This window comes from Carettochelys insculpta, chromosome 13 (genome assembly GCF_033958435.1).
Source record: "Carettochelys insculpta isolate YL-2023 chromosome 13, ASM3395843v1, whole genome shotgun sequence".
Classification (NCBI taxonomy): domain Eukaryota; kingdom Metazoa; phylum Chordata; order Testudines; family Carettochelyidae; genus Carettochelys; species Carettochelys insculpta.
Genome location: NC_134149.1, coordinates 43575292 through 43587540, shown reverse-complemented (window position 1 = coordinate 43587540; position 12249 = coordinate 43575292).

Here is a 12249-nt window from a genome sequence, read left to right as displayed (position 1 = left end):
TTAAAGGCTAAATGACATTCTGCTATGCAGGGAAATTGATCTTTCATTGCTCCCTGTCCACTCGCCTTCCCCTGCTCCCCCCCACCCCCCACCGCATTTCGTTCACATTTGGGCCCCCCTAGGAATCTGGCAAAACCTGCAGGCATTTCCCTTTGGCAATCATTCAGTCAAACTCTAGCCTCCTTCAGGACCACACTGATTCCTGTCAATGATTTCCCAGCAAGAGGCGCTTTTGATTTCAGCATTACAACAAAGCAATCTGCACGGCTCTTATCTGCATCAAGTCCATTGTAAGGAAATGGCCTTGGGTCTCTAAATGCAAAGTGTCATTGGTTTGCACCACACCTTTCAACTTAAAAGCAGATATTGCTTCTGAGGAATAAGCCCTGATTCTATTTAAGCGAAGACTAGGGATTCTTGGAGCTGTTGTTCTGAAAGCCCTTTATCTTTGTGACTCACACAGCAATAAGGACATAACAGAGAGAAAGCCGTGCTAGTCTGTATACTATCAAAACAAAAAAGCAGTCCAGTAGCACTTTAAAGACTAGCAAAATTATTAGGTGATGAGCTTTCGTGGGACAGACCCACTTCTTCAGACCATAGCCATACCAGAACAGACTCAATATTTAAGGCACAGAGAACCAAAAATAGTAATCAGGTTGACAAGTCAGAAAAATATTATCAAGGTGAGCAAATCAGAGAGTAGAGGAGCAGAAAGCCGGGGGGAGTCAAGAATTAGATAAAGCCAAGTATGCATAAGAGCCCCTGTAATGACCTAGAAAATTCCCATCCCAGTTCAAACCACAAGCTAATGTGTCGAATTTAAATATAAAAGAGAGTTCAGCAGCTTCTTTCCAAACTGCTATGAAAATTCTTCTTCAGTAAGATGCAAACTTTCAGGTCATTAACAGAATGGCCCACTCCTTTAAAGTGCTGACTGACAGGTTTGTGAATAAGGACAACGTCTGTGTTCAACAAAGAATAAATAGGCGCGAACATTCTCTTGTCACTGTACTTTGGATGTCTTCCTGTATGTCACCAGCCATGGAGCAGTGCTGGTAAAATCCCTTCTTCCATGCAAACCTGATACAGAAAGGAGGGAGGATTTTTAGATCAAAGGCATATACGGTGAAGACTGTCCACCCCCAAATGGCCCGGAGATTTTCCTAGCACTGTTTGGCATGACTCCTGAATTGTATTCAGAGATGGGCCCTAAGACTCCACACCTGAAGTCTGCCTGTAATACTCATTTAGGAGAAATGGTATCTAGTGGCTGGCGTGAAGCGATCTGGGAAGCAGAACTCCTGGCTGGCACGGGGAGGGTACAGAATCTAGCCAGCAAAGCAGAGGGAATCGCAAGTCAGGAGCCCTGGGTCAACCACAAGTTGTTGAGCTAGATGAAGGAATTACCGAGTGAGGCTCTCAAGCTAGTGCTGTGTGGGACAACGCACGATGAAGCTGCAGAACTCCCAGCAGCCGGATGTTGTGAAGCCCAAATAAACAACTTGATTCAGACAAGAACTACACAAGCGCCTAGAGAACCGGTCCACCTATGGATGTTAGCCAGCATGTGCAGGGATGCCCAGAACGACTCTAACCCTCTGACCGCCAGAGGCTGGGAACGGCTCCCATGGTCTGACCCCATGTGGCTGCTCTTAGGAGGTCAGACTAGATCACCATAACAGCCCCTTTCAGCCTTAAACATCTATGAACCCATGAAGCTCCCAAGCTTTGGGAATTATGAATTTAGATCTGGACTAGAATTTGGGGCTCGGCTCCCCTTTCACCTTCTATTGCTAACTTAGCCACCCACCGGTGTGAGATATACCTGAAATCCCTACTGTCTCTTGCCCACCAGTCTCTCCAGGGGGCTGTGACTGGGGCACCGCTCACACAAGGGGCAGGATTTAACCTACATTCAACACCCTTCCCAGGCTGAGACAACTCAGCAGTGTTTATGCTATTCCTCCATAGACAGACTGCTCCTAGGCCCCCGCTCTGTGTGGGACACTTTTCCCATCTTGGTGGTCACACACCTTATTCTTGGGGGTTGGAACAAACATGCACCCAGGGTGCTCAGCTCCTAAAGAGAGGCTACAGCCCCCCAGAAGCCTGATCCACCACCTTCAGGCTCTCAAGTCACCAGGAGGGTTTACTTCAACATCCAGGGGAGTTCGGTCTGGTTCCAACAGGGCCTGGCTCTCTTGCATGGGGCCAAGAGTGAAAATCCAGTGTCAATTTCTTCCAGCACAGAGAGAAAATGATTCACTCTGCTCTGGAGTGGAGGACAGCCCATGGGACAAGGCAGTGGATACCAATTTACTCCCCTTCCACCAGTTCCCTGGACAGCGTCCTAGAAGCAGCTGCGAATAAAGTAATATCCCTTTAAATAAATTCTGAGCCCTTTCATGATGCTCACCTTGTACTGCGTGCGAGAAGCCGCCACAAACCAGTCTGAAGGCAGCATGCACGTAGCCTGCCCTGGTGCGTTGTGTAGGGTTAGTGAGCCCAGCTCTTCGGGATCCAAACCGGCCCTGAGATTGCTCCACAGTGTTTGTGTTGGGTAGGGAAAAAACACACACACACACACACACACACAACAGAGGGCTTCCGGGAACAGGTGAGACTCTCACGAGAGATACACTGATCCTTGCTTCGGCCAGCGTACGGGCTTCCTGAGCAGGCCGCAGCCGGCACGTTGTGTGTGAGTCCTTGCTGTATGGGTTGGGCCCGTCTCTGGGGAGTGCCACAATTCTGCAGAAACATGGGGGTGCTCTCTACCCTGCTCAAGAGGGGCCACCTGGCTTGCAAACGAGCCTCTGCCCCTAAATCCTTGTGTAGGGGGCACATACTGCTCCACGTTCTGTTGGGTGAAGGTGCCCACAGCAATCCCCTGGCACTGAGATGAGAGGTCCAGGTTTGTACCAGCATAAAAAGAGAACTCACGTTGGTCCCCTCATCTTTCTACGACTGATCTGGGGCTTCCATGAGGTGTACGTGCTGGGGAGAATTTCACCCGTAGGGCGTGTATTTCATCACAACTAGAACGAAGGATTCCTAACACTTACCCAACAAAGAAAGGCCAACCCCGCCTCCCGCACCAACTCTGCCACGGACACACAAAGCCAGCCATCTGTTTCCCCTCTTCACCACACTCTGGGAAATTTGCATCCAACAAGTCCTTCTTTGGATGACTCCACAGGAACCCTGCTCCCTCCTCCGGTCACCAACCAGTCCAATCGCTCCAGGAATCCACTTTGACAAGAGTCAAGGAGCGAATGTAAACCCACACACCTGCGCTGCCTTGTGCAATATGGAACAGGAGGAGCGGAGGGCCGGGCGGACTCAGGGTGGAAGGGAAGGAAGCCAGTAGCCTGCCCAGGAACAGCTTTGGGGCTGCAGACAGCAGTGTGGTCTACAAGCAGAAACTCAATGTCTAGTTCCTCAGCTGATGCAAATCGACTCTAATCCCCAATGCGTGTTGGCCGAGCATTGGATCCCAGGGAAGAGAAGACCCTGGGATCATCAGTCAAGCGTATACAACTGGAAAGGCCAGGCTGTAATTAACATGAAATCCTCTGACCCGTCAGAGCAGCAGAAGCAGGATGCATGTTCGTAATACAAGGGCATGAGCAATATACTGAGTGTTAGCGTTCACCCAGAAGCACTGTTACGCCAGGTGCTGCACAATCACGCGAGAAGGCCTGCCCCCTTCCCCGAAGTGCTTCCAAGCGAATTAGAAAACAGAATGTATGCCGCAACACGTCCGAGTTAAAGCGAAGGGCCCTGGTGAAATGACACTCAGGTGAGCACAGAGGCCAGAGGCGTGCGTGAAAAGGTGATCTCAAAAGAACGCTCAGAGAAAAACAATGACTTCTTAACTGACGGCGTGACTGAAAATCAGGGCACCCTGATGCCATCAAACCCAGCCACACAGCAGCGGTGAATCGAGACGAGGGGTCTGAAGGAGGCCAGGACCGTGGCTGGATCAGGAGCCATGGAGACGTCCCTGGAGACAAAGGAGACTCCCCAGGGATGGAGACAGACGTTCAGACATGGAATCGCTGGTGGAGCATGGGGAACACCGCAATAAGAGGCAAAATGATTTGGATATTGGCATAGAAAGTACGCTTATTAAGTTTGCAGATGATACCAAGCTGGGAGGGGTTGCAACTACCTTGGAGGATAGGGTCATAATTCAGAATGATCTAGATAAATTGGAGAAATGGTCTGAAGTAAACAGGATGAAGTTTAATAAAGATAAATGTAAGGTGCTGCACTTAGGAAGGAATAATCTGTTTCAGACATACAGAATGGGAAAAGACTGTCTAGGAAGGAGTACAGCAGAAAGGGATCTAGGGGTTCTAGTAGATCACAAGTTAAATACGAGTCAACAGTGTGATGCTGTTGCAAAAAAAGCAAACATGATTCTGGGACGCATTAGCAGGTGTGTTGTGAACAAGACACAAGAAATCATTCTACCGCTCTACTCTGCGCTGGTTAGGCCTCAGCTGGAATATTGTGTCCAGTTCTGGGCACCCCAATTCAAGAAAGATGTGGAGAAATTAGAGAAGGTCCAGAGAAGAGCAACTAGAATGATAAAAGGTCTGGAGAACATGACTTATGAAGAAAGGCTGAAAGAATTGGGCTTGTTTAGCTTGGAAAAAAGAAGATTGAGGGGGGATATGATAGCGGTTTTCAGATATCTTAAAGGGTGTCATAACGAGGAGGGAGAAAACTTGTTCTTCTTGGCCTCTGAGGAGAGAACAAGAGGCAATGGACTTAAGCTGCAGGGGAAGTTTAGGTTGGACATTAGGAAAAAGTTCCTAACTGTCAGGGTGGTCAAGTACTGGAATAAGTTGCCAAGGGAGGTTGTGGAATCTCCCTCGCTGGAGATATTTAAGAACAGTTTGGATAGATGTCTATCAGGGATGGTGTAGATAGTGGTCGGTCCTGCCGTCGGGGCAGGGGACTGGACTCGATGGCCTCTCGAGGCCCCTTCCGGTCCCGGTGTTCTATGATTCTATGAAAAGGGCTTCGGCCACTCTACACTCTGTCAGGGCGGGTCTCTGGCCTGTGTCACACGGGAGGTCAGACAAAGGTTCCAATGGTTCTTTCTGGCCGCAGAATCTCTGACGGGACAGATGGCCCACGCCTCCCCTCGGCAGGGTAGGGCTAGCAGGTTCACTGACTAGCACAGATAGCATTGCCGGCCTGTGTTGTAACAGGAGCTGTTGGCAAGGGCTCTGCTCCATGGCTGGGATCCAGGAGACATAACAGTTGTGAACAAGCTTCCAGCTCAGAGCTCAGTTCCCCAAGACAATGAATGCCTCTGGCTTATGAGAAGAATGAAACCACAGCTCACTCTGGTTTAACCCATCATCGGCCACAATTCCTCCAAACCAGATGCCCCCCTCTTCCCACAAAGTCCACTGGGGCTTGAGGCAACGTTTTCAAAAGGCCTTAATTGATTATGGCCCAGATCCTGTGAGCTATTTAGGTACCTAACACCCACGGAACTCAAAGGCACCTAAACACCTTTGGGATCCGAACCTAAGACCCTTAGTCCCATTTTTCAAAGTGATATGGGTGTGTAGGAGCCATGGTGAGACTGAAAGATGAAAGCCCACATCAAGTCTGGAGCAGAAACCCCTGTGCTCGAGCAGCGTCAGGGAACTCAGTACAGAGAAGGAATGTGAAGGTGTAAAGAGGGGATGTGATTCACAGCCAGCCAGGGATGGCTACAGAACCCAGGTGCCCTGATCCCTGGGCCCCTGCTCCAACCCCTAGATTGAGCTTCCAAAAAACTCCTTACCCATGAGAGTCAGAAGCACACCTGAGAGCAGAGATCTGGGGCCCTGCCTCCCACACGTGCGCTCTGGCCTCTAGGCAATGACCTTCTCCAGCTAAGCTGACATCCTTACGCGGTCGGGTCAATGCCAGAGGAGTTTGGGTCAGCATCTGAACTCTTCACAAGAGCAACTGGGTACGTGACAGCCAAAAGCAGCAAGTGTGTTCTGGGTGTCTGGGCACGGCAGGAAAAATACAAGGACATGCCTAGGCAAGCATCAATGGGGAGAAACCAGCAGCCAACCAAGAGAATGAGAGAAACCTCTGCGTTGCGCAATAACAGTTCCCCAGCGTGAGAACGGTTAATTCCAAATGTGTGTCATGTCATTGGAATGTGCTGGTTACTTCTTTCACCATTGCCTCCTGCGTGAGGTGTAGCCGCCCAGCTGGTTTCTCATGGAAACAATTCTTTAAAAGCAGTGAAGCTGCAAAACAGCTACATGACATTTCACTCGGCTAGCCAGCCCATTCATCACGGGCAGCCTGAGCTGCCCTGAACCCAGCTGGTCCCAGCCACTCCTGGGCAAGCAAAACCCAAGCCAAAAGTCTCAGCCTCACCACCTTCCCACTTCTCCCTCTTCGCATTCTTCCTGCAGGTCTTCTGCCAGCCCTCCCGCTATCGGCCAGGCTTCTTACCTGTCCTAGCTGTAATCTGTATGTTTTCCATTGTGTCCCACCACACCCCCCTGCTACAGTTGTGTGAAACGGAAAGGGATTAAGCTATAAAAGTATGCCAGTATACCCGGTCGGGTGACTGTAAAACTGTCATCAGACAAGTTTACGTAAAAAACTTCTCACACCCTTATCTCAAATAGTTCTACCAGCACAAAACCTGTCTGTAGGCGAGGCCTGAAGAACTGGACGGTAAGGGCGAGTTTGGGTTTATTTTTTAAATCTAACCTAAAATGTAAATTTAACCTACTATACGGAGGCTGCGTGTGCGTAACCACCAACAGGGAGAGGTCAACCTGGGGTGTCTGGCACTTATGCATGTGCCTCTACAGTTTGAGCTAAAAGCCAGCAGGCTGCTCAGCAAAGGCTGTAGAAGAATCTGATTCTCTCTCCCTGTAAGTGGTCTAATCATCATCAACAACCACCGTGGGTTCAGTGCCTATTGGTGTCCGATGCCTCCCTCACTATTTCCTTCCACCTTTCCCTGTCCAGTGCAGAGGGGCTTAGTTTCTGTAGACTAGCTCTGCACCAATCTACTATATCATTTACCCAGTCTTTGTGGGGGCTGCGTCTCCTGTTCAAACCGTCCATTACACTGAACACCAGGGTCTTGATTTTTCGTTTGTTGTTCATTCTGCAGATAGGCCCGAACAGCTGTAACTTCCGTTTTATAACCTTCCGCAGTAGGTTCTCTTTCGGCTGTATCTTCCTATACAGTTCCTCATTGGTGACCTTCTGCATCCATCCTATTCTCAGAATCTTTCTATAACAACTCCTCTCAAAGGCCAATATCCTTCTCTTCAAATCTTTCGTTACCACCCATGTCTCACATCCGTACAACATGCTGCTGCATATGCATGTTTTGAAGACACTCAGCTTCCTTCCTAAGCAAATCACTTTGCTTTTCCAGAGCTTATCCATTGCCTTCAAACTCGCTCTTGCTTTCACTCTTCTAGCCACTATTTCCTTCCTACAGTCTAGATCCTATGTTATGTTGCTCCCCAGACACATGGACTTCTCTAAGTTCTCTAATTTGATCCTGTCTACACTGATCTTCCTTTCTATTTCCAAATACCATTGTTTTTGTTTCATTGATGTTCGTATCAGTCCGTACCACTTCCCTTCCTCATTTGGCACCTGCACCGTTTTCTCTAACTTCTCCTCATCTTCCTCTATGATAACTATATCCTTCGCGAACCTCAAGTTGTTAATTCTTTTCCCATGCACAGATATCCCTTCTACCTTTTCCTTGACCTTGTCCATCGCTCTTTCTAGATGTGTGCTGAAGATACTCGGAGATATCAGAGCTCCTTGAGAAAGATCTAGATAAGTGGTCAAAGGGTGACTACATAGGCCACCTGCATCTGACAAAGTGGGTCTTTCCCCACGGAAGCTTATGCTCCAAAATATCTGTTAGTCTATAAGGTGCCACAGGACTTCTTGTTGTCTTTGAAGATACAGACTAACACGGCTCCCTCTCTGATACATAGGGCAGTGAGCCACACCCTGTAGGTGTGTGATTACACGTGCGGGTGGCACATGACTCTTGCCATGTGGATTAAAGCTTATTAATCTTGCGGGGAGAGAAGGGGACATTTCCATGAAATTTTTCTTCCCTCCCCTCCAGCCCAGCTTCTCAAAATACCACCTGAATGCCACAATTTGACGAGGCCATGGTTGGAACCCCGATTAAGCAGCAGGAAAATTACGTTTCATTTTTTTCTAGCTCCTGTAATGGATTTCTGCCCTGGCACGCAACAGCGGCAGGTCTGAGGTACAACAGCCTGGTGGCAGACGTCCCCGACTGGCACAACAGTGAGCGTTCTATTACCGGTCAGCCCCTGACATGCATGCGTGGGATCTAGAAAGGGTCTGGAGGGTGCAGATTTTGATTGCATGTCAGGAGTGGGGAGCACAGGCAGAACCACACGGGGGAAGCTTCCTGAGCAACAGTCTGAAATAACAATGGCAAAAGCCGGGCGTATTAGCCACTTGCCTCGGTGAGCGTAATGTTCACCTTTACCCCACCCACAATCAGTCTTCTCCGTGCCCTTCAGACAGACTGAGTGCTTGCAGTTAGCCACGTTCTTGGGCGACGCAGCATGAGTCAGCATCCCGTCGGCAAACTGTAGGTATGAACTGGACCTGTTCACCGGAAACGACTGTACTTGCACCAGCTACAAGTGAGACGGAGCTGTTCACTTCAGTTTAAGCCCCTTGCTTCTTGTCCTATCCTCAGACATTAACAAGAACAAAATTTCAGTCTCCTCCTTCTAACAACCTGATATGCCTTTGAGAACTGTTCTGTCTTCCCTCAGCCCTCTCAAGACTAAGCAAACTCCATTATTTTGAGCTTTCCTGCTAGGATGAGGTCATCCTTTCTAGGTCTTTGAACACCGGCTGTTGCTCTTCTCTGGACTTTCCCCAATTTGTCCACATCTCTTCTCCAATGTGGCATCCCGACTGGATACACTACTCCATTTGAGAGCTAATCGACGCAGAGCAGAAGTCCTCCTTGTGTCCCGCCGACAATACTCCTGCTAATACATCTCAGAATGATATTCCGTTTGTAGGGGGGTACTGTTGAGTCATTAGCTTGGGAGCCGCTAAGATCCCTGTTCTCTTTCCTCCGTTCTCCTAGTTTGTCTAGATCGTTTCGAAGGTTCATCCTATCCTCCAGAGCACACGCAACCCCGCCCAGCTTGCCACCATCTGCAAACTTTATAAGCAGCTATGCCATTATCTAAATAAATTCTGGAGATGATGAAGAGAAGTAGACCCAGGGCCAATGCCTACAGACCATTCTCAATGGGCCTTCCCAGCAAGGAGAGCCACGAGTTAGAAAACCATTCCCAGAGAGTAGTTATTGACTCATCTTGGCTGTATATCCGTAGTTAGTTTATGAGTAAATCATGCAATGTGGCATCAACAGGCTTACTAAAGTCAAGCTAAGCTACATCTACCACTTCCACCCAGCCACAAGGCCAGCCACATCGCGGGCCTGGAGCAAGATGGGAGGGAGCCCAGTTCTCCATCTGGAAGGGGTGGGGCCAGAGGAAGGCGGGGTCAAAGGAGGAAGGGGCGTGGCTTGGAGCAGTCAGCTTTCTCTGCTCCGCTTGTGTAACGGCACGCAGTGCTCTGGGGCATTTCAAAGGGGCCAGAAGTTTTGGCCGCAGCAGTGATTCAAAGGGGCAACCGCCCCCTTTACACCTTCGCTCAGCAGGCCTGCACAAGGCTACTTACCCTGCATTGGTTTGACATGAAGTGTCCTGGACAGATCCATGCTGTCACTTATCGCCTTCGTGCTGTTTGCTAATGGACTGCTTGATTATTTGCTCCATTAACTTTCTGGGGTCTGAAGTTAAGTTGCCCTAGGTTGTCCTAACTCCCCTTTCTACAGACTGGCACCACGTTTGCCATCTTTTGGCCCTCTGGAATCTTCCTTCTTGCAGATCACTGCTAACGGCTCAGATCTCCTCAGTCAGCCGCAGTCTCTGGCCTTGCCGACACTTGGCCAAAACTGCAAAATGGCCATGCTAACGGCCAAATCGGATAATACTAATGAGGCGCTGAGATGAATACTCAGCACCTCGTTAGCATGCTGCCGGCTGCAGCACTCCAACAGTGCCACGTTTTGCTCGCGCTCGGTTCGTCTACACGGGGGTCCTTTCCGAAAGGACCCTGCAGACGTCAAAATCCCTTTATTTCTATCAGCTGATTCCTTCCCCCCCGCCACTCCTTATTTCAGCTGATAGGAATGAGGGGATTTCGACGTCTGCAGGGTCCTTTCGAAAAGGACCCCCGTGTAGACGAACCGAGCGCAAGCAAAACGTGGCACTTTCGAAGTGCCGCGAACAGCCGCATGCTAACGAGGCCCTGAATATTCATTTCAGCGCCTCACTAGTATTCTCCAATTTGGCCATGAGCGTAGCCTCTATGGCGAACTGAATCGGGCTTGGGGCTTGTATGAGGAACTTTTTAACTTGGCCCTTCTCTGTTCTAGCCTCAGATCCTCTCTCCTTGTCACTGGCATTCACTGTGTGACATGGCTGCCTGCTGATAATCATTTTAGTGAAAACAAACAAAGCAATCGTATAGGGACTCTTGATTCCTGACTTGCTACATTATCCTGGGTCTTCCTCTTGCTTCTGCTGCAGTTGCAGAATGATTTCTTGTTATCCTGTACGGTACTAGCTTGTTTTATCCTGTTTCGTGCTTCGACTTTTCTAATGTTGTCCCTACATGCCTGTGTTGTTTTATATATTCATCCGTCCTAATCTGATCTCGTTTGAACTTATTGTAGGACTCTTTTTGAGTTTCCTGTTGTTGACTATCTCCAGGTTAAGCCAGTGGTCTCTTGCCATAATTCTCAGCTTTCCTGTGCGCATGGGCCCTTAAGAATTTCTCTCTGAAAAGCTCCCTGAGTTTGCTGAAGTCTGCCTCCTTGAAATCCTTTATTAGGAGGTGAGCTTTCGCGGGATCTGTCCCACGAAAGTTCACCTAATAAGTTACTTTGTTAGCCTTTGAAGTGCTACTTGTCTGCTTTTTTACTTTATTTTGCTGTTTCCTTCCTGCCGTACCTTGCAGTCAGGAACTCTCTCATTACACAATCACCTTCACCCAAACTGCCTTTCACTTTCAAATTCTACCAGTTCCTATGGAGGAAAAAAAAAAAAAAAAGCAATCCTGTGGCACCTTAAAGACTAAATTTTATTTATTAGGTGATGAGCTTTTCTGGTGCAGACCGCTTTATCAGAGCTCACTGACAAAAGCTCGCTACCTAACAAATAAAATTGTTAGTCTTAAAGGTGCTATAGGGCTGCTTATTTTTTGTTTTGTTTTTTTTTTAAATGAGGCTACTGACTAACATGGCTACTCCTCTCTGAGACCAGGTCCTAGCACCATTTGTCAAAATCCAATCTAGAGCAACAATCCCTGTGTTACTTCCTCTGCCTTCTGAACTTAAAAAAAAAAAAAAAAAGCCTCTGATGCATTCCAAGAACTTGTCGGATAATCTGTCGCTGCTGCATTTATTTTTCCGACAGATGCCAGAGTCATTGAAACCCCGGATCCTGTGTCCCTGTCCCCTGCGCTAACCACTAGGCACTTGTCACGCTAATGCTGGAACCAACGAGACTCCCAGCTCCAGTGCATAGTGAAAGCAGGGCCCTGGCGGCAGAAGGCTGGAGGGGTTGGTTGGCAGCAGTACAGCGACTTGTTACACTGTTTGCTTTCTGTAAGAAAGAAAGCGCAGGCCAGGCAGATTTCTTCCTCAGGACCTCTTGCTCATAAGGAATTCAGGGAGAGATAAGTTAATAAAGGTAAAGGTAATAAAGGTAAAGTGGTGCTGGAACATGTTGCATAGTGGGGGAGTTGCACCCTCCCGTATCCCTGTCCCCACCCTCTAAAGCTGGGGCTGGGAGCAGGGCTGTGCCTCTGGGAAGGGGAGAACACGGATGGGGTAAAGGAGCCAAAACCGGGGCTCATCTGGGGGACAGGCGTGGAGTCCCAGGCGCAGGGCTGACAGCTGGAACCCTGGCTGCGAAGCCAGGAACGGAGCCTAGCGTAAAACCCAGGGGTGCTCCAGCACCCATCTCCCACAGCCGGGGTGGCAGTCCCTCCCGGAGAGGTGCAACGGGGGTGGTCACAAGGAGAGGACAGTTAGGGCTGCACAGCCGTTGTCTATGTAATACTGGCGAGGTTAAAGGGACGTCGGAATTCCTTAAT